This window comes from Clavelina lepadiformis, chromosome 6 (genome assembly GCF_947623445.1).
Source record: "Clavelina lepadiformis chromosome 6, kaClaLepa1.1, whole genome shotgun sequence".
NCBI classification, from domain to species: Eukaryota; Metazoa; Chordata; class Ascidiacea; order Aplousobranchia; family Clavelinidae; genus Clavelina; species Clavelina lepadiformis.
Genome location: NC_135245.1, coordinates 6,225,888 through 6,247,165, shown reverse-complemented (window position 1 = coordinate 6,247,165; position 21,278 = coordinate 6,225,888). Strand labels below are relative to the sequence as shown.

Sequence of the window (21,278 nt, the reverse complement as noted above, 5' to 3'; positions counted from 1 at the left end):
GCTTCTAAATAACATAAAACAGTATCTCAAATTGTACTATATAAAAGGTTGTCTCGTCGGTCTCATGGTGTAACGGTTAGCACTCAGGACTCTGAATCCTGCCTTTCGAGTTCAAATGTCGGTGAGACCTGTTCCTTTTTGTTATTTAATGAAATGTGTAACCAAACAACTCTGGGAAACTTTTTCGTTTCTAAAACTCAACCATCGTAAGCAGAAGTTGAAACCTTTTTTGAAATTTGCAAAATTTTGTGGTATTAAATGAATTGCTTTGAAGAGGCTCTGACATTTTTAAATTCTTAGAACCTTGCATTTAATCAATACTTTGAAAAGAAACTTCGATTGAGTGGCATAAAAATATTATTTAAAAACAATCTGTAGTTATGCGAATGTGCCTTCGATAGCTCAGTTGGTAGAGCGGTGGACTGTAGTGGAAATATCAGTCAGAAATCCATAGTTTACTGGTTCGAATCCGGTTCGAAGGATGTAAAAGAAACTAAATACTTTGACAGATTCTTAATAACATAAAAGAGTAACTCAATTTCAACAATATAAAATGTTGTCTCGTCGGTCTCATGGTGTAACGGTTAGCACTCAGGACTTTGAATCCTGCGATCCGAGTTCAAATCTCGGTGAGACCTGTTCCTTTTTGTTATTTAATGAAATGTGTAATCAAACAAACTCTGGGAAACTTTTTCGTTTCTAAAGCTCAACCATCGTAAGCAGAAGTTGAAACTTTTTTTTTGAAATTTACAAAATGTTGTGGTATTAAATGAATTGCTTTAAAGAGGCTCTGACTCTTTTAAATTCTTAGAACCTTACATTTAACCAAAACTTTGAAAAGAAACTTTGATTGATTGGCATTTTATATATCATGTAAAAGCTTTGTCTAGGTTTGCGAATGTGCCTTCGATAGCTCAGTTGGTAGAGCGGTGGACTGTAGTGGAAATATCAGTAAGAAAACCATAGGTCACTGGTTCGAATCTTGTTTGAAGGATTTTTTGTCAAGCTACATATGTTGACAGCTTCTTAATAACATTAAAGAGTATGTTAATTTCAACAATATAAAATGTTGTTTTGTTGGTCTCATGGTGTAACGGTTAGCACTCAGGACTCTGAATCCTGCGATCCGAGTTCAAATCTCGGTGAGACCTGTTCCATTTTGTTTTTTAATGAAATGTGTAACAAAACAATTCTGGGAAACTTTTTCGTTTCTAAAGCTCAACCATCGTAAGCAGAAGTTGAAACCTTTTTTGAAATTTGCAAAATTTTGTGGTATTAAATGAATTGCTTTAAAGAGGGTCTGACAATATTAAATTCTTAGAACATTACATTTAACCAAAACTTTGAAAAGAAACTTCGATTGATTGGCATTAATATATGATGTAAAAGCTTTCTGTAGGCTTGCGAATGTGCCTTCGATAGCTCTGTTTGTAGAGCGGTGGACTGTAGTGGAAATATCAGTCAGAAATCCATAGGTCAATGGTTCGAATCCGGTTCGAAGGATATACAATATAACAAGTTATATATTTTGACAGCTTCTGAATAACATAAAAGAGTTTGTGAATTTCAACAATATAAAATGTTGTTTTGTCGGTCTCATGGTGTAACGGTTAGCACTCAGGACTCTGAATCCTGCGATCCGAGTTCAAATCTCAGTGAGACCTGTTTCTTTTTGTTATTTAATAAAATGTGTAACCAAACAATACTGGGAAACTTTTTCGTTTCTAAAACTCAACCATCGTAAGCAAAAGTTTAAACCTTTTTTTTTTAATTTGCAAAATTTGTGGTATTAAATGAATTGCATTAAAGAGACTCTGACACGTTTAAATCCTTATAACCTTACATTTAACCAATACTTTGAAAAGAAACTTCGATTGAGTGGCATTAAAATATGGTTTAAAAGCTTTCTGTAGATTTGCGAATGTGCCTTCGATAGCTCAGTTGGTAGAGCGGTGGACTGTAGTGGAAATATCAGTCAGAAGTCCATAGGTCACTGGTTCGAATCCGGTTCGAAGGATTTTATGTCAACTACATATGTTGACAGCTACTAAATAACATAAAACAGTATCTCAAATTGTACTATATAAAATGTTGTCTCGTCGGTCTCATGGTGTAACGGTTAGCACTCAGGACTCTGAATCCTGCGATCCGAGTTCAAATCTCGGTGAGACCTGTTCCTTTTTGTTATTTAATGAAATGTGTAACCAAACAAACTCTGTGAATCTTTTTCGTTTCTAAAACTCAACCATCGTAAGCAGAAGTTAAAACCATTTTTGAAATTTGCAATATTTTTTGGTATTAAATGAATTGCTTTGAAGAAGCCCTGACACTTTTAAATTCCCAGAACCTTACATTTAACCAAAAAATTGAAAAGAAAGTTCGATTGAATGGCATTAAAATATGCTTTAAAAGCTTTCTGTAGATTTTCGAATGTGCCTTCGATAGCTCAGTTGGTAGAGCGGTGGACTATAGTGGAAATATCAGTAAGAAATCCATAGGTCACTGGTTCGAATCCGGTTCAAAGGATGTACAGAATAACAAGCCACATATGTTGACAGCTTGTAAATAACATAAAACAGTATCTCAAATTGTATTATATAAAATGTTGTCTCGTCGGTCTCATGGTGTAACGGTTAGCACTCAGGACTCTGAATCCTGCGATCCGAGTTCAAATCTCAGTGAGACCTGTTCCATTTTGTTTTTTAATGAAATGTGTAACCAAACAACTCTGGGAAACTTTTTCGTTTCTAAAACTCAACCATCGTAAGCAGAAGTTGAAACCTTTTTTGAAATTTGCAAAATTTTGTTGTATTAAATGAATTGCTTTGAAGTGGCTCTGACACTTTCAAATTCTTAAAACCTTACATTTAACCAATACTTTGAAAAGAAAGTTCGATTGATTGGCATTAATATATAATGTAAAAGCTTTCTGTAGGTTTGCGAATGTGCCTTCGATAGCTCAGTTGGTAGAGCGGTGGACTGTAGTGGGAATATCAGTCAGAAATCCATAGGTCACTGGTTCGAATCCGGTTCGAAGGATATACGGTATAACAAGCTATATATTTTGACAGCTTCTAAATAACATAAAAGAGTATGTCAATTTCAACAATATAAAAGGTTGTTTTGTCGGTCTCATGGTGTAACGGTTAGCACTCAGGACTCTGAATCCTGCGATCCGAGTTCAAATCTCAGTGTGACATGTTCAATTTTGTTTTTTAATGAAATGTGTAACCAAACAAGTCTGGGAAACTTTTTCGTTTCTAAAACTCAACCATCGTAAGCAGAAGTTGAAAACTTTTTTGAAATTTGCAAAATTTTGTGGTATTAAATAAATTGCTTTAAAGAGGGTCTGACAATATTAAATTCTTAGAACATTACATTTAACCAAAACTTTGAAAAGAAACTTCGATTGATTGGCATTAATATATGATGTAAAAGCTTTCTGTAGATTTGCGAATGTGCCTTCGATAGCTCTGTTTGTAGAGCGGTGGACTGTAGTGGAAATATCAGTCAGAAGTCCATAGGTCACTGGTTCGAATCCGGTTCGAAGGATTTTTTGTCAAGCTACATATGTTGACAGCTTCTAAATAACATAAAACAGTATCTGAAATTGTACTATATAAAAGGTTGTCTCGTCGGTCTCATGGTGTAACGGTTAGCACTCAGGACTCTGAATCCTGCGATCCGAGTTCAAATATCGGTGAGACCTGTTCCATTTTGTTATTTAATAAAACGTGTAACCAAACAATTCTGGGAAACTTTTTCGTTTTTAAAGCTCAACCATTGTAAGCAGAAGTTGAAACCTTTTTTGAAATTTTCAAAATTTTGTGGTATTAAATAAATTGCTTTAAAGAGGCTCTGACAATATTAAATTCTTAGAACCTTACATTTAACCAAAACTTTGAAAAGAAACTTCGATTGAGTGGCATTAATATATGATTTAAAAGGTTTCTGTAGATTTGCGAATGTGCCTTCGATAGCTCAGTTAGTAGAGCGGTGGACTGTAGTGGAAATATCAGTCAGAAATCCATAGGTCACTGGTTCGAATCCGGTTCGAAGGATGTAAAAGAAACTTCATAATTTGACAGCTTCTTAATAACATAAAAGAGTAACTCAATTTCAACAATATAAAATGTTGTCTTGTCGGTCTCATGGTGTAACGGTTAGCACTCAGGACTTTGAATCCTGCGATCCGAGTTCAAATCTCGGTGAGACCTTTTTCTTTTTGTTATTTAATAAAATGTGTATCCAAACAATTCTGGGAAACACTTTGGTTTCTAAAACTCAACCATCGTAAGCAGAAGTTGAAACCTTTTTTTAAATTTGCAAAATTTTGTGGTATTAAATAAATTGCTTTAAAGAGGCTCTGACAATATTAAATTCTTAGAACCTTACATTTAACCAAAACTTTGAAAAGAAACTTGAATTGAGTGGCATTAATATATGGTTTAAAAGGTTTCTGTAGATTTGCGAATGTGCCTTCGATAGCTCAGTTGGTAGAGCGGTGGACTGTAGTGGAAATATCAGTCAGAAATCCATAGGTCACTGTTTCGAATCCGGTTCGAAGGATTTCTTGTCAAGCTACATATTTTGACAGCTTCTTAATCACATAAAAGAGTATCTTAATTTCAACAATATAAAATGTTGTCTCGTCGGTCTCATGGTGTAACGGTTAGCACTCAGGACTCTGAATTTTGCGAGCCGAGTTCAAATCTCGGTGAGACCTGTTCCATTTTGTTTTTTAATAAAATGTGTAACCAAACAACTCTGGGACACTTTTTCGTTTCTAAAACCCAACCATCGTAAGCAGAAGTTGAAACCTTTTTTTTCAAATTTGCAAAATTTTGTGGTATTAAATGAATTGCTTTGAAGAGGCCCTGACACTTTTAAATTCTCAGAATCTTACATTTAACTAAAACTTTGAAAAGAAACTTCGACTGAGTGGCATTAATATATGATGTAATAGCTTTCTTTAGGTATGCGAATGTACCTTCGATAGCTCAATTGGTAGAGCGGTGGACTATATTGGAAATATCAGTCAGAAATCCATAGGTCACTGGTTCAAATACGGTTCGAAGAAATTTTTGTCAAGCTACATATGTTGACAGCTTCTAAATAACATAAAACAGTATCTCAAATTGTACTATATAAAAGGTTGTCTCGTCGGTCTCATGGTGTAACGGTTAGCACTCAGGACTCTGAATCCTGCCTTTCGAGTTCAAATGTCGGTGAGACCTGTTCCTTTTTGTTATTTAATGAAATGTGTAACCAAACAACTCTGGGAAACTTTTTCGTTTCTAAAACTCAACCATCGTAAGCAGAAGTTGAAACCTTTTTTGAAATTTGCAAAATTTTGTGGTATTAAATGAATTGCTTTGAAGAGGCTCTGACATTTTTAAATTCTTAGAACCTTGCATTTAATCAATACTTTGAAAAGAAACTTCGATTGAGTGGCATAAAAATATTATTTAAAAACAATCTGTAGTTATGCGAATGTGCCTTCGATAGCTCAGTTGGTAGAGCGGTGGACTGTAGTGGAAATATCAGTCAGAAATCCATAGTTTACTGGTTCGAATCCGGTTCGAAGGATGTAAAAGAAACTAAATACTTTGACAGATTCTTAATAACATAAAAGAGTAACTCAATTTCAACAATATAAAATGTTGTCTCGTCGGTCTCATGGTGTAACGGTTAGCACTCAGGACTTTGAATCCTGCGATCCGAGTTCAAATCTCGGTGAGACCTGTTCCTTTTTGTTATTTATTGAAATGTGTAATCAAACAAACTCTGGGAAACTTTTTCGTTTCTAAAGCTCAACCATCGTAAGCAGAAGTTGAAACCTTTTTTTTGAAATTTACAAAATGTTGTGGTATTAAATGAATTGCTTTAAAGAGGCTCTGACTCTTTTAAATTCTTAGAACCTTACATTTAACCAAAACTTTGAAAAGAAACTTTGATTGATTGGCATTTTATATATCATGTAAAAGCTTTGTCTAGGTTTGCGAATGTGCCTTCGATAGCTCAGTTGGTAGAGCGGTGGACTGTAGTGGAAATATCAGTAAGAAAACCATAGGTCACTGGTTCGAATCCTGTTTGAAGGATTTTTTGTCAAGCTACATATGTTGACAGCTTCTTAATAACATTAAAGAGTATGTTAATTTCAACAATATAAAATGTTGTTTTGTTGGTCTCATGGTGTAACGGTTAGCACTCAGGACTCTGAATCCTGCGATCCGAGTTCAAATCTCGGTGAGACCTGTTCCATTTTGTTTTTTAATGAAATGTGTAACAAAACAATTCTGGGAAACTTTTTCGTTTCTAAAGCTCAACCATCGTAAGCAGAAGTTGAAACCTTTTTTGAAATTTGCAAAATTTTGTGGTATTAAATAAATTGCTTTAAAGAGGGTCTGACAATATTAAATTCTTAGAACATTACATTTAACCAAAACTTTGAAAAGAAACTTCGATTGATTGGCATTAATATATGATGTAAAAGCTTTCTGTAGGCTTGCGAATGTGCCTTCGATAGCTCTGTTTGTAGAGCGGTGGACTGTAGTGGAAATATCAGTCAGAAATCCATAGGTCAATGGTTCGAATCCGGTTCGAAGGATATACAATATAACAAGTTATATATTTTGACAGCTTCTGAATAACATAAAAGAGTATGTGAATTTCAACAATATAAAATGTTGTTTTGTCGGTCTCATGGTGTAACGGTTAGCACTCAGGACTCTGAATCCTGCGATCCGAGTTCAAATCTCAGTGAGACCTGTTTCTTTTTGTTATTTAATAAAATGTGTAACCAAACAATACTGGGAAACTTTTTCGTTTCTAAAACTCAACCATCGTAAGCAAAAGTTTAAACCTTTTTTTTTTAATTTGCAAAATTTGTGGTATTAAATGAATTGCATTAAAGAGACTCTGACACGTTTAAATCCTTATAACCTTACATTTAACCAATACTTTGAAAAGAAACTTCGATTGAGTGGCATTAAAATATGGTTTAAAAGCTTTCTGTAGATTTGCGAATGTGCCTTCGATAGCTCAGTTGGTAGAGCGGTGGACTGTAGTGGAAATATCAGTCAGAAGTCCATAGGTCACTGGTTCGAATCCGGTTCGAAGGATTTTATGTCAACTACATATGTTGACAGCTACTAAATAACATAAAACAGTATCTCAAATTGTACTATATAAAATGTTGTCTCGTCGGTCTCATGGTGTAACGGTTAGCACTCAGGACTCTGAATCCTGCGATCCGAGTTCAAATCTCGGTGAGACCTGTTCCTTTTTGTTATTTAATGAAATGTGTAACCAAACAAACTCTGTGAATCTTTTTCGTTTCTAAAACTCAACCATCGTAAGCAGAAGTTAAAACCATTTTTGAAATTTGCAATATTTTTTGGTATTAAATGAATTGCTTTGAAGAAGCCCTGACACTTTTAAATTCCCAGAACCTTACATTTAACCAAAAAATTGAAAAGAAAGTTCGATTGAATGGCATTAAAATATGCTTTAAAAGCTTTCTGTAGATTTTCGAATGTGCCTTCGATAGCTCAGTTGGTAGAGCGGTGGACTATAGTGGAAATATCAGTAAGAAATCCATAGGTCACTGGTTCGAATCCGGTTCAAAGGATGTACAGAATAACAAGCCACATATGTTGACAGCTTGTAAATAACATAAAACAGTATCTCAAATTGTATTATATAAAATGTTGTCTCGTCGGTCTCATGGTGTAACGGTTAGCACTCAGGACTCTGAATCCTGCGATCCGAGTTCAAATCTCAGTGAGACCTGTTCCATTTTGTTTTTTAATGAAATGTGTAACCAAACAACTCTGGGAAACTTTTTCGTTTCTAAAACTCAACCATCGTAAGCAGAAGTTGAAACCTTTTTTGAAATTTGCAAAATTTTGTTGTATTAAATGAATTGCTTTGAAGTGGCTCTGACACTTTCAAATTCTTAAAACCTTACATTTAACCAATACTTTGAAAAGAAAGTTCGATTGATTGGCATTAATATATAATGTAAAAGCTTTCTGTAGGTTTGCGAATGTGCCTTCGATAGCTCAGTTGGTAGAGCGGTGGACTGTAGTGGGAATATCAGTCAGAAATCCATAGGTCACTGGTTCGAATCCGGTTCGAAGGATATACGGTATAACAAGCTATATATTTTGACAGCTTCTAAATAACATAAAAGAGTATGTCAATTTCAACAATATAAAAGGTTGTTTTGTCGGTCTCATGGTGTAACGGTTAGCACTCAGGACTCTGAATCCTACGATCCGAGTTCAAATCTCAGTGTGACATGTTCAATTTTGTTTTTTAATGAAATGTGTAACCAAACAACTCTGGGAAACTTTTTCGTTTCTAAAACTCAACCATCGTAAGCAGAAGTTGAAAACTTTTTTGAAATTTGCAAAATTTTGTGGTATTAAATAAATTGCTTTAAAGAGGGTCTGACAATATTAAATTCTTAGAACATTACATTTAACCAAAACTTTGAAAAGAAACTTCGATTGATTGGCATTAATATATGATGTAAAAGCTTTCTGTAGATTTGCGAATGTGCCTTCGATAGCTCTGTTTGTAGAGCGGTGGACTGTAGTGGAAATATCAGTCAGAAGTCCATAGGTCACTGGTTCGAATCCGGTTCGAAGGATTTTTTGTCAAGCTACATATGTTGACAGCTTCTAAATAACATAAAACAGTATCTGAAATTGTACTATATAAAAGGTTGTCTCGTCGGTCTCATGGTGTAACGGTTAGCACTCAGGACTCTGAATCCTGCGATCCGAGTTCAAATATCGGTGAGACCTGTTCCATTTTGTTATTTAATAAAACGTGTAACCAAACAATTCTGGGAAACTTTTTCGTTTTTAAAGCTCAACCATAGTAAGCAGAAGTTGAAACCTTTTTTTTTCAAATTTTTAAATTTTGTGGTATTAAATGAATTGCTTTAAAGAGGCTCTGACACTTTTAAATTCTTAGAACCTTACATTTAACCAATACTTTGAAAAGAAACTTCGATTGAGTGGCATTAATATATTATGTAAAAGCTTTCTGTAAGTTTGCGAATGTGCCTTCGATAGCTCAATTGGTAACGTAAGCAGAAGTTGAAACTTTTTTTGAAATTTGCAAAATTTTGTGGTATTAAATGAATTGCTTTGAAGAGGCTCTGACACTTTTAAGTTCTTTGAACCTTACATTTAACCAATACTTTGAAAAAAAACTACGATTGAGTGGCATTAAAATAGGATTTAAAAACAATCTGTAGTTATGCGAATGTGCCTTCGATAGATCAGTTTGTAAAGCGGTGGACTGTAGTGGGAATATCATTCAGAAATCCATAGGTCACTGGTTCGAATCCGGTTCGAAGGATTTTTTGTCAAGCTACATATTTTGACAGCTTCTAAATAACATAAAAGAGTATCTCAATTTCAACAATATAAAAAGTTGTCTCGTCGGTCTCATTGTGTAACGGTTAGCGCTCAGGACTTTGAATTCAGCGATCCGAGTTCAAATATCGGTGAGACCTGTTCCTTTTTGTTATTTAATAAAACGTGTAACCAAACAATTCTGGGAAACTTTTTCGTTTCTAAAGCTCAACCATCGTAAGCAGAAGTTGAAACCTTTTTTTTTCAAATTTGCAAAATTTTGTGGTATTAAATGAATTGCTTTGAAGAGGCTCTGACACTATGAAATTCTTAGAACCTTACGTTTAACCAAAATTTTTAAAAGAAGCCTTGATTGAGTGGCATTAAAATATGGTTTAAAAGCTTTCTGTAGATTTGCGAATTTGCCTTCGATAGCTCAGTTGGTAGAGCGGTGGACTGTAGTGGAAATATCAGTCAGAAGTCCATAGGTCACTGGTTCGAATCCGGTTCGAAGGATTTTATGTCAAGCTACATATGTTAACAGCTTCTAAATAACATAAAACAGTATCTCAAATTGTACTATATAAAAGGTTGTCTCGTCGGTCTCATGGTGTAACTGTTAGCAATCATGACTCTGAATCCGGCGATCCGAGTTCAAATCTCGGTGAGACCTGTTCCTTTTTGTTATTTAATGAAATGTGTATCCAAACAAACTCTGGGAAACTTTTTCGTTTCTAAAACTCAACCATCGTAAGCAGAAGTTAAAACCATTTTCGAAATTTGCAAAATTTTTGGGTATTAAATGAATTGCTTTGAAGAGGCCCTGACACTTTTAATTTCCCAGAACCTTACATTTAACCAAAACTTTGAAAAGAAACTTCGATTGATTGGCATTAATGTATGATGTAAAAGCTTTCTGTAGGTTTGCGAATGTGCCTTCGATAGTTCAGTTGGTAGAGCGGTGGACTGTAGTTGAAATATCAGTCAGAAATCCATAGGTCACTGGTTCGAATCAGGTTCGAAGGATATACAGAATAACAAGTTACATATGTTGACAGCTTCTAAATAACATAAAACAGTATCTCAAATTGTACTATATAAAAGGTTGTCTCGTCGGTCTCATGGTGTAACGGTTAGCACTCAGGACTCTGAATCTTGCGATCCGAGTTCAAATCTCGGTGAGACCTGTTCCTTTTTGTTATTTAATGAAATGTGTAACCAAACAATTCTGGGAAACTTTTTCGTTTCTAAAACTCAACCATCGTAAGCAGAAGTTGAAACCTTTTTTTTCAAATTTGCAAATTTGTGGTATTAAATAAATTGCTTTAAAGAGGCTCTGACAATATTAAATTCTTAGAACCTTACATTTAACCAAAACTTTGAAAAGAAACTTCGATTGAGCGGCATTAATATATGGTTTAAAAGGTTTCTGTAGATTTGCGAATGTGCCTTCGATAGCTCAGTTAGTAGAGCGGTGGACTGTACTGGAAATATCAGTCAGAAATCCATAGGTCACTGGTTCGAATCCGGTTCGAAGGATGTAAAAGAAACTACATAATTTGACAGCTTCTTAATAACATAAAAGAGTAACTCAATTTCAACAATATAAAATGTTGTCTTGTCGGTCTCATGGTGTAACGGTTAGCACTCAGGACTTTGAATCCTGCGATCCGAGTTCAAATCTCGGTGAGACCTTTTTCTTTTTGTTATTTAATAAAATGTGTATCCAAACAATTCTGGGAAACACTTTGGTTTCTAAAACTCAACCATCGTAAGCAGAAGTTGAAACCTTTTTTGAAATTTGCAAAATTTTGTGGTATTAAATAAATTGCTTTAAAGAGGCTCTGACAATATTAAATTCTTAGAACCTTACATTTAACCAAAACTTTGAAAAGAAACTTGAATTGAGTGGCATTAATATATGGTTTAAAAGGTTTCTGTAGATTTGCGAATGTGCCTTCGATAGCTCAGTTGGTAGAGCGGTGGACTGTAGTGGAAATATCAGTCAGAAATCCATAGGTCACTGGTTCGAATCCGGTTCGAAGACTGTATAACAAGCTACATATTTTGACAGCTTCTTAATAACATAAAAGAGTATCTTAATTTCAACAATATAAAAAGTTGTCTCGTCGGTCTCATGGTGTAACGGTTAGCACTCAGGACTCTGAATTCTGCGAGCCGAGTTCAAATCTCGGTGAGACCTGTTCCATTTTGTTTTTTAAAAAAATGTGTAACCAAACAACTCTGGGACACTTTTTCGTTTCTAAAACTCAAACATCGTAAGCAGAAGTTGAAACCTTTTTTTTCAAATTTGCAAATTTTGTGGTATTAAATGAATTGCTTTGAAGAGGCCCTGACACTTTTAAATTCTCAGAACCTTACATTTAACTAAAACTTTGAAAAGAAACTTCGACTGAGTGGCATTAATATATCATGTAATAGCTTTCTTTAGGTAAGCGAATGTACCTTCGATAGCTCAGTTGGTAGAGCGGTGGACTATATTGGAAATATCAGTCAGAAATCCATAGGTCACTGGTTCGAATCCGGTTCGAAGAATTTTTTGTCAAGCTACATATGTTGACAGCTTCTAAATAACATAAAACAGTATCTCAAATTGTACTATATAAAAGGTTGTATCGTCGGTCTCATGGTGTAACGGTTAGCACTCAGGACTCTGAATCCTGCCTTTCGAGTTCAAATGTCGGGGAGACCTGTTCCTTTTTGTTATTTAATGAAATGTGTAACCAAACAAGTCTGGGAAACTTTTTCGTTTCTAAAACTCAACCATCGTAAGCAGAAGTTGAAACCTTTTTTGAAATTTGCAAAATTTTGTGGTATTAAATGAATTGCTTTGAAGAGGCTCTGACATTTTTAAATTCTTAGAACCTTGCATTTAATCAATACTTTGAAAAGAAACTTCGATTGAGTGGCATAAAAATATGATTTAAAAACAGTCTGTAGTTATGCGAATGTGCCTTCGATAGCTCAGTTGGTAGAGCGGTGGACTGTAGTGGAAATATCAGTCAGAAATCCATAGTTTACTGGTTCGAATCCGGTTCGAAGGATGTAAAAGAAGCTACATACTTTGACAGCTTCTTAATAACATAAAAGAGTAACTCAATTTCAACAATATAAAATGTTGTCTCGTCGGTCTCATGGTGTAACGGTTAGCACTCAGGACTCTGAATCCTGCGATCCGAGTTCAAATCTCGGTGAGACCTGTTCCTTTTTGTTATTTAATGAAATGTGTAACCAAACAATTCTGGGAAACTTTTTCGTTTCTAAAACTCAACCATCGTAAACAGAAGTTGAAACCGTTTTTGAAATTTTCAAAATTTTGTGGTATTAAATGAATTGCTTTGAAGAGGCTCTGACACTATGAAATTCTTAGAACATTACGTTTAACCAAAATTTTTAAAAGAAGCCTCGATTGAGTGGCATTAAAATATCACTTAAAAACAATCTGTAGGTGTTCGCATGTGCCTTCGATAGCTCAGTTGGTAGAGCGGTGGACTGTAGAGAGATAATCAGTCAGAAATCCATAGGTCAATGGTTCGAATCCTGTACGAAGGATTTCTTGTCAAGCTACATATTTTGACAGCTTCTTAATAACATAAAAGAGTATGTCAATTTCAACAATATAAAAGGTTGTCTCGTCGGTCTCATGGTGTAACGGTTAGCACTCAGGACTTTGAATCCTGCGATCCGAGTTCAAATCTCGGTGAGACCTGTTTCTTTTTGTTATTTAATGAAATGTGTAATCAAACAAACTCTGGGAAACTTTTTCGTTTCTAAAACTCAACCATCGTAAGCAGAAGTTAAAACCATTTTTGAAATTTGCAAAATTTTGTGGTATTAAATGAAGTGCTTTGAAGAAGCCCTGACACTTTTAAATTCCCAGAACCTTACATTTAACCAAAAAATTGAAAAGAAACTTCGATTGAATGGCATTAAAATATGGTTTAAAAGCTTTCTGTAGATTTTCGAATGTGCCTTCGATAGCTCAGTTGGTAGAGCGGTGGACTATAGTAGAAATATCAGTAAGAAATCCATAGGTCACTGGTTCGAATCCGGTTCGAAGGATGTACAGAATAACAAGCTACATATGTTGACAGCTTGTAAATAACATAAAACAGTATCTGAAAATGTATTATATAAATTGTTGTCTCGTCGTTCTCATGGTGTAACGGTTAGCACTCAGGACTCTGAATCCTGCGATCCGAGTTCAAATCTCGGTGAGACCTGTTCCTTTTTGTTATTTAATGAAATGTGTAACCAAACAACTCTGGGACACTTTTTCGTTTCTAAAACTCAACCATCGTAAGCAGAAGTTGAAAGCTTTTTTGAAATTTGCAAAATTTTGTGGTATCAAATAAATTGCTTTAAAGAGGCTCTGATAATATTAAATTCTTAGAACCTTACATTTAACCAAAACTTTGAAAAGAAACTTCGATTGATTGGCATTAATGTATGATGTAAAAGCTTTCTGTAGTTTTGCGAATGTGCCTTCGATAGCTCAGATGGTAGAGCGGTGGACTGTAGTTGAAATATCAGTCAGAAATCCATAGGTCACTGGTTCGAATCCGGTTCGAATCCGGTTCGAAGGATATACAGAATAACAAGTTACATATGTTGACAGCTTCTAAATAACATAAAACAGTATCTCAAATTGTACTATATAAAAGGTTGTCTCGTCGGTCTCATGGTGTAACGGTTAGCACTCAGGACTCTGAATCCTGCGATCCGAGTTCAAATCTCGGTGAGACCTGTTCCTTTTTGTTATTTAATGAAATGTGTAACCAAACAAACTCTGGGAAACTTTTTCGTTTCTAAAACTCAACCATTGTAAGCAGAAGTTGAAACCTTTTTTGAAATTTTCAAAATTTTGTGGTATTAAATAAATTGCTTTAAAGAGGCTCTGACAATATTAAATTCTTAGAACCTTACATTTAAAAAAAACTTTGAAAAGAAACTTCGATTGAGTGGCATTAATATATGGTTTAAAAGGTTTCTGTATATTTGCGAATGTGCCTTCGATAGCTCAGTTAGTTGAGCGGTGGACTGTGGTGGAAATATCAGTCAGAAATCCATAGGTCACTGGTTCCAATCCGGTTCGAAGGATGTAAAAGAAACTACATAATTTGACAGCTTCTAAATAACATAAAAGAGTAACTCAATTTCAACAATATAAAATGTTGTCTTGTCGGTCTCATGGTGTAACGGTTAGCACTCAGGACTTTGAATCCTGCGATCCGAGTTCAAATCTCGGTGAGACCTTTTTCTTTTTGTTATTTAATAAAATGTGTATCCAAACAATTCTGGGAAACACTTTGGTTTCTAAAACTCAACCATCGTAAGCAGAAGTTGAAACCTTTTTTTAAATTTGCAAAATTTTGTGGTATTAAATAAATTGCTTTAAAGAGGCTCTGACAATATTAAATTCTTAGAACCTTACATTTAACCAAAACTTTGAAAAGAAACTTAAATTGAGTGGCATTAATATATGCTTTAAAAGGTTTCTGTAGATTTGCGAATGTGCCTTCGATAGCTCAGTTGGTAGAGCGGTGGACTGTAGTGGAAATATCAGTCAGAAATCCATAGGTCACTGGTTCGAATCCGGTTCGAAGACTGTATAACAAGCTACATATTTTGACAGCTTCTTAATAACATAAAAGAGTATCTTAATTTCAACAATATAAAATGTTGTCTCGTCGGTCTCATGGTGTAACGGTTAGCACTCAGGACTCTGAAATCTGCGAGCCGAGTTCAAATCTCGGTGAGACCTGTTCCATTTTGTTTTTTAATAAAATGTGTAACCAAACAACTCTGGGAAACTTTTTCGTTTCTAAAACTCAACCATCGTAAGCAGAAGTTGAAACCTTTTTTTTCAAATTTGCAAATTTTGTGGTATTAAATGAATTGCTTTGAAGAGGCCCTGACACTTTTAAATTCTCAGAACCTTACATTTAACTAAAACTTTGAAAAGAAACTTCGATTGAGTGGCATTAATATATGATGTAATAGCTTTCTTTAGGTATGCGAATGTACGTTCGATAGCTCAGTTGGTAGAGCGGTGGACTATATTGGAAATATCAGTCAGAAATCCATAGGTCACTGGTTCGAATCCGGTTCGAAGGATTTTTTGTCAAGCTACATATGTTGACAGCTTCTAAATAACATAAAACAGTATCTCAAATTGTACTATATAAAAGGTTGTCTCGTCGGTCTCATGGTGTAACGGTTAGCACTCAGGACTCTGAATCCTGCTTTTCGAGTTCAAATGTCGGTGAGACCTGTTCCTTTTTGTTATTTAATGAAATGTGTAACCAAACAACTCTGGGACACTTTTTCGTTTCTAAAACTCAACCATCGTAAGCAGAAGTTGAAACCTTTTTTGAAATTTGCAAAATTTTGTGGTATTAAATGAATTGCTTTGAAGAGGCTCTGACATTTTTAAATTCTTAGAACCTTGCATTTAATCAATACTTTGAAAAGAAAGTTCGATTGATTGGCATAAAAATATGATTTAAAAAGAATCTGTAGTTATGCGAATGTGCCTTCGATAGCTCAGTTGGTAGAGCGGTGGACTGTAGTGGAAATATCAGTCGGAAATCCATAGTTTACTGGTTCGAATCCGGTTCGATGGATGTAAAAGAAGCTACATACTTTGACAGCTTCTTAATAACATTAAAGAGTAACTCAATTTCAACAATATAAAATGTTGTCTCGTCGGTCTCATGGTGTAACGGTTAGCACTCAGGACTCTGAATCCTGCGATCCGAGTTCAAATCTCGGTGAGACCTGTTCCTTTTTGTTATTTAATGAAATGTGTAACCAAACAATTCTGGGAAACTTTTTCTTTTCTAAAACTCAACCATCGTAAACAGAAGTTGAAACCATTTTTGAAATTTTCAAAATTTTGTGGTATTAAATGAATTGCTTTGAAGAGGCTCTGACACTATGAAATTTTTAGAACCTTACGTTTAACCAAAATTTTTAAAAGAAGCCTCGATTGAGTGGCATTAAAATATCACTTAAAAACAATCTGTAGGTGTTCGCATGTGCCTTCGATAGCTCAGTTGGTAGAGCGGTGGACTGTAGTGGGATAATCAGTCAGAAATCCATAGGTCAATGGTTCGAATCCGGTACGAAGGATTTCTTGTCAAGCTACATATTTTGACAGCTTCTTAATAACATAAAAGAGTATGTCAATTTCAACAATATAAAAGGTTGTCTCGTCGGTCTCATGGTGTAACGGTTAGCACTCAGGACTTTGAATCCTGCGATCCGAGTTCAAATCTCGGTGAGACCTGTTTCTTTTTGTTATTTAATGAAATGTGTAATCAAACAAACTCTGGGAAACTTTTTCCTTTCTAAAGCTCAACTATCGTAAGCAGAAGTTGAAACCTTTTTTTTCAAATTTGCAAATTTTGTGGTATTAAATGAATTGCTTTGAAGAGGCCCTGACACTTTTAAATTCTCAGAACCTTACATTTAACTAAAACTTTGAAAAGAAACTTCGACTGAGTGGCATTAATATATCATGTAATAGCTTTCTTTAGGTATGCGAATGTACCTTCGATAGCTCAGTTGGTAGAGCGGTGGACTATATTGGAAATATCAGTCAGAAATCCATAGGTCACTGGTTCGAATCCGGTTCGAAGAATTTTTTGTCAAGCTACATATGTTGACAGCTTCTAAATAACATAAAACAGTATCTCAAATTGTACTATATAAAAGGTTGCATCGTCGGTCTCATGGTGTAACGGTTAGCACTCAGGACTCTGAATCCTGCCTTTCGAGTTCAAATGTCGGGGAGACCTGTTCCTTTTTGTTATTTAATGAAATGTGTAACCAAACAAGTCTGGGAAACTTTTTCGTTTCTAAAACTCAACCATCGTAAGCAGAAGTTGAAACCTTTTTTGAAATTTGCAAAATTTTGTGGTATTAAATGAATTGCTTTGAAGAGGTTCTGACATTTTTAAATTCTTAGAACCTTGCATTTAATCAATACTTTGAAAAGAAACTTCGATTGAGTGGCATAAAAATATGATTTAAAAACAGTCTGTAGTTATGCGAATGTGCCTTCGATAGCTCAGTTGGTAGAGCGGTGGACTGTAGTGGAAATATCAGTCAGAAATCCATAGTTTACTGGTTCGAATCCGGTTCGAAGGATGTAAAAGAAGCTACATACTTTGACAGCTTCTTAATAACATAAAAGAGTAACTCAATTTCAACAATATAAAATGTTGTCTCGTCGGTCTCATGGTGTAACGGTTAGCACTCAGGACTCTGAATCCTGCGATCCGAGTTCAAATCTCGGTGAGACCTGTTCCTTTTTGTTATTTAATGAAATGTGTAACCAAACAATTCTGGGAAACTTTTTCTTTTCTAAAACTCAACCATCGTAAACAGAAGTTGAAACCATTTTTGAAATTTTCAAAATTTTGTGGTATTAAATGAATTGCTTTGAAGAGGCTCTGACACTATGAAATTCTTAGAACCTTACATTTAACCAAAACTTTGAAAAGAAACTTCGATTGATTGGCATTTCATATATCATGTAAAAGCTTTCTGTAGGTTTGCGAATGTGCCTTCGATAGCTCAGTTGGTAGAGCGGTGGACTGTAGTGGAAATATCAGTCAGAAGTCCATATGTCACTGGTTCGAATCCGGTTCGAAGGATTTTATGTCAAGCTACATACTTTGACAGCTTCTTAATAACATAAAAGAGTAACTCAATTTCAACAATATAAAAGGTTGTTTTGGCGGTCTCATGGTGTAACGGTTAGCACTCAGGACTCTGAATCCTGCGATCCCAATTCAAATCTCGGTGAGACCTGTTCCTTTTTGTTATTTAATGAAATGTGTAACCAAACAACTCTGGGACACTTTTTCGTTTCTAAAACTCAACCATCGTAAGCAGAAGTTGAAACCTTTTTTGAAATTTGCAAAATTTTGTGGTATTAAATAAATTGCTTTGAAGAAGCTCTGACATTTTTAAATTCTTAGAACCTTGCATTTAATCAATACTTTGAAAAAACCTTCGATTGAGTGGCATAAAAATATGATTTAAAAACAATCTGTAGTTATGCGAATGTGCCTTCGATAGCTCAGTTGGTAGAGCGGTGGACTGTAGTGGAAATATCAGTCAGAAATCCATAGTTTACTGGTTCGAATCCAGTTCGAAGGATGTAAAAGAAGCTACATACTTTGACAGCTTCTTAATAACATAAAAGAGTATGTCAATTTCAACAATATAAAATGTTGTGTTGTCGGTCTCATGGTGTAACGGTTAGCACTCAGGACTTTGAATCCTGCGATCCGAGTTCAAATCTCGGTGAGACCTTTTTCTTTTTGTTATTTAATAAAATGTGTATCCAAACAATTCTGGGAAACACTTTGGTTTCTAAAACTCAACCATCGTAAGCAGAAGTTGAAACCTTTTTTTAAATTTGCAAAATTTTGTGGTATTAAATAAATTGATTTAAAGAGGCTCTGACAATATTAAATTCTTAGAACCTTACATTTAACCAAAACTTTGAAAAGAAACTTGAATTGAGTGGCATTAATATATGGTTTAAAAGGTTTCTGTAGATTTGCGAATGTGCTTTCGATAGCTCAGTTGGTAGAGCGGTGGACTGTAGTGGAAATATCAGTAAGAAATCCATAGGTCACTGGTTCGAATCCTGTTTGAAGGATTTTTTGTCAAGCTACATATGTTGACAGCTACTTAATAACATAAAAGAGTATGTGAATTTCAACAATATAAAATGTTGTTTTGTTGGTCTCATGGTGTAACGGTTAGCACTCAGGACTCTGAATCCTGCGATCCGAGTTCAAATCTCAGTGAGACCTGTTCCATTTTGTTTTTTAATGAAATGTGTAACCAAACAACTCTGGGAAACTTTTTCCTTTCTAAAGCTCAACCATCGTAAGCAGAAGTTGAAACTTTTTTTTTTAATTTGCAAATTTTGTGGTATTAAATGAATTGCATTAAAGAGACTCTGACACTTTTAAATTCTTAGAACCTTACATTTAACCAATACTTTGAAAAGAAACTTCGATTGATTGGCATTAAAATATGGTTTAAGAGCTTTCTGTAGATTTGCGAATGTGCCTTCGATAGCTCAGTTGGTAGAGCGGTGGACTGTAGTGGAAATATCAGTCAGAAGTCCATAGGTCACTGGTTCGAATCCGGTTCGAAGGATTTTATGTCGAGCTACATACTTTGACAGCTTCTTAATAACATAAAAGAGTAACTCAATTTCAACAATATAAAATGTTGTCTCGTCGGTCTCATGGTGTAACGGTTAGCACTCAGGACTCTGAATCCTGCGATCCAAAATCAAATCTCGGTGAGACCTGTTCCTTTTTGTTATTTAATGAAATGTGTAACCAAACAATTCTGGGACACTTTTTCGTTTCTAAAACTCAACCATCGTAAACAGAAGTTGAAACCATTTTTGAAATTTGCAAATTTTGTGGTATTAAATGAATTGCTTTGAAGAGGCTCTGACACTATGAAATTCTTAGAACCTTACGTTTAACCAAAATTTTTAAAAGAAGCCTCGATTGAGTGGCATTAAAATATCACTTAAAAACAATCTGTAGGTGTTCGCATGTGCCTTCGATAGCTCAGTTGGTAGAGCGGTGGACTGTAGTGGGAATATCAGTCAGAAATCCATATGTCACTGGTTCGAATCCGGTACGAAGGATTTCTTGTCAAGCTACATATTTTGACAGCTTCTTAATAACATAAAAGAGTATGTCAATTTCAACAATATAAAAGGTTGTCTTGTCGGTCTCATGGTGTAACGGTTAGCACTCAGGACTTTGAATCCTGCGATCCGAGTTCAAATCTCGGTGAGACCTGTTTCATTTTGTTATTTAATGAAATGTGTAACCAAACAACTCTGGGAAACTTTTTCGTTTCTTAAGCTCAACCATCGTAAGCAGAAGTTGAAACCTTTTTTTTGAAATTTGCAAAATGTTGTGGTATTAAATGAATTGCTTTAAAGAGGCTCTGACACTTTTAAATTCTTAGAACCTTACATTTAACCAAAACTTTGAAAAGAAACTTCGATTGATTGGCATTTTATATATCATGTAAAAGCTTTCTGTAGGTTTGCGAATGTGCCTTCGATAGCTCAGTTGGTAGAGCGGTGGACTGTAGTGAAAATATCAGTAAGAAATCCATAGGTCACTGGTTCAGATTCTTTACACACCAAGATGGCTTTCTTTGCCTATCGCTTTCGCATGGTATTGTGGCGTTTGGATATAATCAAATTAAACAAGTTTTATAATTGGCATTTTAAAAGCGGTTTTTGTGTGTTTCTCTGGCTGGAATTAAGTAAATGTTAAAACAGACGTATTTATCGTGTTAATCTCTTATTCAAACAAGAAATTCTGAACCGACATATTTAACGCAGATTGAAGTGTTTCAAATAGCATTGTTTTCACGGCGTAAAGTTTGAGTGTACTTGAAAACGTTCAGATAACGTACAATATATGCGACACGTGGTTTTATGGTAGCAGGTATTGTTTTCTAGTATCTTTAATTAAATCGTAGTTTCAAACCAACATGTGGCGTTGTTAAGTGTGTCAAGTGGTTTTCTGTATTTGAATTCTTTGTGAGAAAAAGGCTGAAATTGGAATTGTACACGTGATTATGGGCTGATTGGCATAAAGCTGATTGGTCAATATTTTAGTATAAAAGTAAATGTTGGATTTAAATCGCTCCCTTCTCTAATCATACTCGAGAAATTCTCTTCTTTATGAGTTATTCCTGTAAATTGAAGTAATTGCTAAGATAATGGGAATTGGAAGCATGGTGTAATATTCCTAATTCGATACAACTTATTCGGACAATAACAATTTGAACTTATGAAGTTGGTGTTGATTT

At 34.9% G+C, this 21,278-nt stretch overlaps 51 non-coding genes across 51 annotated transcripts; all 51 read left to right on the top strand.

Annotated features, from left to right (window-relative positions):
- Window positions 1-391: 391 nt before the first annotated feature.
- On the top strand, window positions 392-482 carry Trnay-gua (transfer RNA tyrosine (anticodon GUA)). The gene is given in 2 exon segments: window positions 392-428; window positions 447-482. It is a non-coding gene; the product is annotated as a tRNA-Tyr (tRNA).
- Window positions 483-566: 84 nt separating this feature from the next.
- Window positions 567-638, top strand: Trnaq-uug (transfer RNA glutamine (anticodon UUG)). The gene has a single exon. It is a non-coding gene; the product is annotated as a tRNA-Gln (tRNA).
- A 441-nt stretch (window positions 639-1,079) lies between these two features.
- Trnaq-cug (transfer RNA glutamine (anticodon CUG)) lies at window positions 1,080-1,151 on the top strand. Its single transcript has one exon. It is a non-coding gene; the product is annotated as a tRNA-Gln (tRNA).
- A 441-nt stretch (window positions 1,152-1,592) lies between these two features.
- On the top strand, window positions 1,593-1,664 carry Trnaq-cug (transfer RNA glutamine (anticodon CUG)). Its single transcript has one exon. It is a non-coding gene; the product is annotated as a tRNA-Gln (tRNA).
- Window positions 1,665-1,926: 262 nt separating this feature from the next.
- On the top strand, window positions 1,927-2,017 carry Trnay-gua (transfer RNA tyrosine (anticodon GUA)). The gene is given in 2 exon segments: window positions 1,927-1,963; window positions 1,982-2,017. It is a non-coding gene; the product is annotated as a tRNA-Tyr (tRNA).
- Window positions 2,018-2,101: 84 nt separating this feature from the next.
- Window positions 2,102-2,173, top strand: Trnaq-cug (transfer RNA glutamine (anticodon CUG)). Its single transcript has one exon. It is a non-coding gene; the product is annotated as a tRNA-Gln (tRNA).
- A 262-nt stretch (window positions 2,174-2,435) lies between these two features.
- On the top strand, window positions 2,436-2,526 carry Trnay-aua (transfer RNA tyrosine (anticodon AUA)). Its single transcript is given in 2 exon segments — window positions 2,436-2,472; window positions 2,491-2,526. It is a non-coding gene; the product is annotated as a tRNA-Tyr (tRNA).
- An 89-nt stretch (window positions 2,527-2,615) lies between these two features.
- On the top strand, window positions 2,616-2,687 carry Trnaq-cug (transfer RNA glutamine (anticodon CUG)). The gene has a single exon. It is a non-coding gene; the product is annotated as a tRNA-Gln (tRNA).
- A 261-nt stretch (window positions 2,688-2,948) lies between these two features.
- Trnay-gua (transfer RNA tyrosine (anticodon GUA)) lies at window positions 2,949-3,039 on the top strand. The gene is given in 2 exon segments: window positions 2,949-2,985; window positions 3,004-3,039. It is a non-coding gene; the product is annotated as a tRNA-Tyr (tRNA).
- A 598-nt stretch (window positions 3,040-3,637) lies between these two features.
- On the top strand, window positions 3,638-3,709 carry Trnaq-cug (transfer RNA glutamine (anticodon CUG)). The gene has a single exon. It is a non-coding gene; the product is annotated as a tRNA-Gln (tRNA).
- A 261-nt stretch (window positions 3,710-3,970) lies between these two features.
- Trnay-gua (transfer RNA tyrosine (anticodon GUA)) lies at window positions 3,971-4,061 on the top strand. The gene is given in 2 exon segments: window positions 3,971-4,007; window positions 4,026-4,061. It is a non-coding gene; the product is annotated as a tRNA-Tyr (tRNA).
- An 84-nt stretch (window positions 4,062-4,145) lies between these two features.
- Trnaq-uug (transfer RNA glutamine (anticodon UUG)) lies at window positions 4,146-4,217 on the top strand. Its single transcript has one exon. It is a non-coding gene; the product is annotated as a tRNA-Gln (tRNA).
- Window positions 4,218-4,478: 261 nt separating this feature from the next.
- Trnay-gua (transfer RNA tyrosine (anticodon GUA)) lies at window positions 4,479-4,569 on the top strand. The gene is given in 2 exon segments: window positions 4,479-4,515; window positions 4,534-4,569. It is a non-coding gene; the product is annotated as a tRNA-Tyr (tRNA).
- An 85-nt stretch (window positions 4,570-4,654) lies between these two features.
- Trnaq-cug (transfer RNA glutamine (anticodon CUG)) lies at window positions 4,655-4,726 on the top strand. Its single transcript has one exon. It is a non-coding gene; the product is annotated as a tRNA-Gln (tRNA).
- Window positions 4,727-5,498: 772 nt separating this feature from the next.
- Window positions 5,499-5,589, top strand: Trnay-gua (transfer RNA tyrosine (anticodon GUA)). Its single transcript is given in 2 exon segments — window positions 5,499-5,535; window positions 5,554-5,589. It is a non-coding gene; the product is annotated as a tRNA-Tyr (tRNA).
- An 84-nt stretch (window positions 5,590-5,673) lies between these two features.
- Window positions 5,674-5,745, top strand: Trnaq-uug (transfer RNA glutamine (anticodon UUG)). Its single transcript has one exon. It is a non-coding gene; the product is annotated as a tRNA-Gln (tRNA).
- A 441-nt stretch (window positions 5,746-6,186) lies between these two features.
- Window positions 6,187-6,258, top strand: Trnaq-cug (transfer RNA glutamine (anticodon CUG)). The gene has a single exon. It is a non-coding gene; the product is annotated as a tRNA-Gln (tRNA).
- Window positions 6,259-6,699: 441 nt separating this feature from the next.
- Trnaq-cug (transfer RNA glutamine (anticodon CUG)) lies at window positions 6,700-6,771 on the top strand. Its single transcript has one exon. It is a non-coding gene; the product is annotated as a tRNA-Gln (tRNA).
- A 262-nt stretch (window positions 6,772-7,033) lies between these two features.
- Window positions 7,034-7,124, top strand: Trnay-gua (transfer RNA tyrosine (anticodon GUA)). Its single transcript is given in 2 exon segments — window positions 7,034-7,070; window positions 7,089-7,124. It is a non-coding gene; the product is annotated as a tRNA-Tyr (tRNA).
- An 84-nt stretch (window positions 7,125-7,208) lies between these two features.
- Window positions 7,209-7,280, top strand: Trnaq-cug (transfer RNA glutamine (anticodon CUG)). The gene has a single exon. It is a non-coding gene; the product is annotated as a tRNA-Gln (tRNA).
- Window positions 7,281-7,542: 262 nt separating this feature from the next.
- Trnay-aua (transfer RNA tyrosine (anticodon AUA)) lies at window positions 7,543-7,633 on the top strand. The gene is given in 2 exon segments: window positions 7,543-7,579; window positions 7,598-7,633. It is a non-coding gene; the product is annotated as a tRNA-Tyr (tRNA).
- An 89-nt stretch (window positions 7,634-7,722) lies between these two features.
- On the top strand, window positions 7,723-7,794 carry Trnaq-cug (transfer RNA glutamine (anticodon CUG)). The gene has a single exon. It is a non-coding gene; the product is annotated as a tRNA-Gln (tRNA).
- Window positions 7,795-8,055: 261 nt separating this feature from the next.
- Trnay-gua (transfer RNA tyrosine (anticodon GUA)) lies at window positions 8,056-8,146 on the top strand. The gene is given in 2 exon segments: window positions 8,056-8,092; window positions 8,111-8,146. It is a non-coding gene; the product is annotated as a tRNA-Tyr (tRNA).
- Window positions 8,147-8,744: 598 nt separating this feature from the next.
- On the top strand, window positions 8,745-8,816 carry Trnaq-cug (transfer RNA glutamine (anticodon CUG)). Its single transcript has one exon. It is a non-coding gene; the product is annotated as a tRNA-Gln (tRNA).
- A 983-nt stretch (window positions 8,817-9,799) lies between these two features.
- Trnay-gua (transfer RNA tyrosine (anticodon GUA)) lies at window positions 9,800-9,890 on the top strand. The gene is given in 2 exon segments: window positions 9,800-9,836; window positions 9,855-9,890. It is a non-coding gene; the product is annotated as a tRNA-Tyr (tRNA).
- Window positions 9,891-10,489: 599 nt separating this feature from the next.
- On the top strand, window positions 10,490-10,561 carry Trnaq-cug (transfer RNA glutamine (anticodon CUG)). The gene has a single exon. It is a non-coding gene; the product is annotated as a tRNA-Gln (tRNA).
- A 436-nt stretch (window positions 10,562-10,997) lies between these two features.
- Trnaq-uug (transfer RNA glutamine (anticodon UUG)) lies at window positions 10,998-11,069 on the top strand. The gene has a single exon. It is a non-coding gene; the product is annotated as a tRNA-Gln (tRNA).
- A 261-nt stretch (window positions 11,070-11,330) lies between these two features.
- On the top strand, window positions 11,331-11,421 carry Trnay-gua (transfer RNA tyrosine (anticodon GUA)). The gene is given in 2 exon segments: window positions 11,331-11,367; window positions 11,386-11,421. It is a non-coding gene; the product is annotated as a tRNA-Tyr (tRNA).
- An 84-nt stretch (window positions 11,422-11,505) lies between these two features.
- On the top strand, window positions 11,506-11,577 carry Trnaq-cug (transfer RNA glutamine (anticodon CUG)). Its single transcript has one exon. It is a non-coding gene; the product is annotated as a tRNA-Gln (tRNA).
- A 262-nt stretch (window positions 11,578-11,839) lies between these two features.
- Window positions 11,840-11,930, top strand: Trnay-aua (transfer RNA tyrosine (anticodon AUA)). The gene is given in 2 exon segments: window positions 11,840-11,876; window positions 11,895-11,930. It is a non-coding gene; the product is annotated as a tRNA-Tyr (tRNA).
- A 418-nt stretch (window positions 11,931-12,348) lies between these two features.
- Window positions 12,349-12,439, top strand: Trnay-gua (transfer RNA tyrosine (anticodon GUA)). The gene is given in 2 exon segments: window positions 12,349-12,385; window positions 12,404-12,439. It is a non-coding gene; the product is annotated as a tRNA-Tyr (tRNA).
- An 84-nt stretch (window positions 12,440-12,523) lies between these two features.
- Trnaq-cug (transfer RNA glutamine (anticodon CUG)) lies at window positions 12,524-12,595 on the top strand. The gene has a single exon. It is a non-coding gene; the product is annotated as a tRNA-Gln (tRNA).
- A 437-nt stretch (window positions 12,596-13,032) lies between these two features.
- Window positions 13,033-13,104, top strand: Trnaq-uug (transfer RNA glutamine (anticodon UUG)). Its single transcript has one exon. It is a non-coding gene; the product is annotated as a tRNA-Gln (tRNA).
- A 262-nt stretch (window positions 13,105-13,366) lies between these two features.
- Trnay-aua (transfer RNA tyrosine (anticodon AUA)) lies at window positions 13,367-13,457 on the top strand. Its single transcript is given in 2 exon segments — window positions 13,367-13,403; window positions 13,422-13,457. It is a non-coding gene; the product is annotated as a tRNA-Tyr (tRNA).
- Window positions 13,458-13,546: 89 nt separating this feature from the next.
- Window positions 13,547-13,618, top strand: Trnaq-cug (transfer RNA glutamine (anticodon CUG)). Its single transcript has one exon. It is a non-coding gene; the product is annotated as a tRNA-Gln (tRNA).
- Window positions 13,619-14,070: 452 nt separating this feature from the next.
- Trnaq-cug (transfer RNA glutamine (anticodon CUG)) lies at window positions 14,071-14,142 on the top strand. The gene has a single exon. It is a non-coding gene; the product is annotated as a tRNA-Gln (tRNA).
- Window positions 14,143-14,404: 262 nt separating this feature from the next.
- Window positions 14,405-14,495, top strand: Trnah-gug (transfer RNA histidin (anticodon GUG)). The gene is given in 2 exon segments: window positions 14,405-14,441; window positions 14,460-14,495. It is a non-coding gene; the product is annotated as a tRNA-His (tRNA).
- Window positions 14,496-14,579: 84 nt separating this feature from the next.
- Trnaq-uug (transfer RNA glutamine (anticodon UUG)) lies at window positions 14,580-14,651 on the top strand. Its single transcript has one exon. It is a non-coding gene; the product is annotated as a tRNA-Gln (tRNA).
- Window positions 14,652-14,912: 261 nt separating this feature from the next.
- Window positions 14,913-15,003, top strand: Trnay-gua (transfer RNA tyrosine (anticodon GUA)). Its single transcript is given in 2 exon segments — window positions 14,913-14,949; window positions 14,968-15,003. It is a non-coding gene; the product is annotated as a tRNA-Tyr (tRNA).
- Window positions 15,004-15,421: 418 nt separating this feature from the next.
- On the top strand, window positions 15,422-15,512 carry Trnay-aua (transfer RNA tyrosine (anticodon AUA)). The gene is given in 2 exon segments: window positions 15,422-15,458; window positions 15,477-15,512. It is a non-coding gene; the product is annotated as a tRNA-Tyr (tRNA).
- A 593-nt stretch (window positions 15,513-16,105) lies between these two features.
- Window positions 16,106-16,177, top strand: Trnaq-cug (transfer RNA glutamine (anticodon CUG)). The gene has a single exon. It is a non-coding gene; the product is annotated as a tRNA-Gln (tRNA).
- A 437-nt stretch (window positions 16,178-16,614) lies between these two features.
- On the top strand, window positions 16,615-16,686 carry Trnaq-uug (transfer RNA glutamine (anticodon UUG)). The gene has a single exon. It is a non-coding gene; the product is annotated as a tRNA-Gln (tRNA).
- A 263-nt stretch (window positions 16,687-16,949) lies between these two features.
- Window positions 16,950-17,040, top strand: Trnay-aua (transfer RNA tyrosine (anticodon AUA)). Its single transcript is given in 2 exon segments — window positions 16,950-16,986; window positions 17,005-17,040. It is a non-coding gene; the product is annotated as a tRNA-Tyr (tRNA).
- A 418-nt stretch (window positions 17,041-17,458) lies between these two features.
- On the top strand, window positions 17,459-17,549 carry Trnay-gua (transfer RNA tyrosine (anticodon GUA)). Its single transcript is given in 2 exon segments — window positions 17,459-17,495; window positions 17,514-17,549. It is a non-coding gene; the product is annotated as a tRNA-Tyr (tRNA).
- Window positions 17,550-17,633: 84 nt separating this feature from the next.
- On the top strand, window positions 17,634-17,705 carry Trnaq-cug (transfer RNA glutamine (anticodon CUG)). Its single transcript has one exon. It is a non-coding gene; the product is annotated as a tRNA-Gln (tRNA).
- A 770-nt stretch (window positions 17,706-18,475) lies between these two features.
- On the top strand, window positions 18,476-18,566 carry Trnay-gua (transfer RNA tyrosine (anticodon GUA)). The gene is given in 2 exon segments: window positions 18,476-18,512; window positions 18,531-18,566. It is a non-coding gene; the product is annotated as a tRNA-Tyr (tRNA).
- An 84-nt stretch (window positions 18,567-18,650) lies between these two features.
- On the top strand, window positions 18,651-18,722 carry Trnaq-uug (transfer RNA glutamine (anticodon UUG)). The gene has a single exon. It is a non-coding gene; the product is annotated as a tRNA-Gln (tRNA).
- Window positions 18,723-18,983: 261 nt separating this feature from the next.
- On the top strand, window positions 18,984-19,074 carry Trnay-gua (transfer RNA tyrosine (anticodon GUA)). Its single transcript is given in 2 exon segments — window positions 18,984-19,020; window positions 19,039-19,074. It is a non-coding gene; the product is annotated as a tRNA-Tyr (tRNA).
- Window positions 19,075-19,159: 85 nt separating this feature from the next.
- Window positions 19,160-19,231, top strand: Trnaq-cug (transfer RNA glutamine (anticodon CUG)). The gene has a single exon. It is a non-coding gene; the product is annotated as a tRNA-Gln (tRNA).
- A 261-nt stretch (window positions 19,232-19,492) lies between these two features.
- Window positions 19,493-19,583, top strand: Trnay-gua (transfer RNA tyrosine (anticodon GUA)). The gene is given in 2 exon segments: window positions 19,493-19,529; window positions 19,548-19,583. It is a non-coding gene; the product is annotated as a tRNA-Tyr (tRNA).
- A 593-nt stretch (window positions 19,584-20,176) lies between these two features.
- Trnaq-uug (transfer RNA glutamine (anticodon UUG)) lies at window positions 20,177-20,248 on the top strand. The gene has a single exon. It is a non-coding gene; the product is annotated as a tRNA-Gln (tRNA).
- Window positions 20,249-21,278: the final 1,030 nt, after the last annotated feature.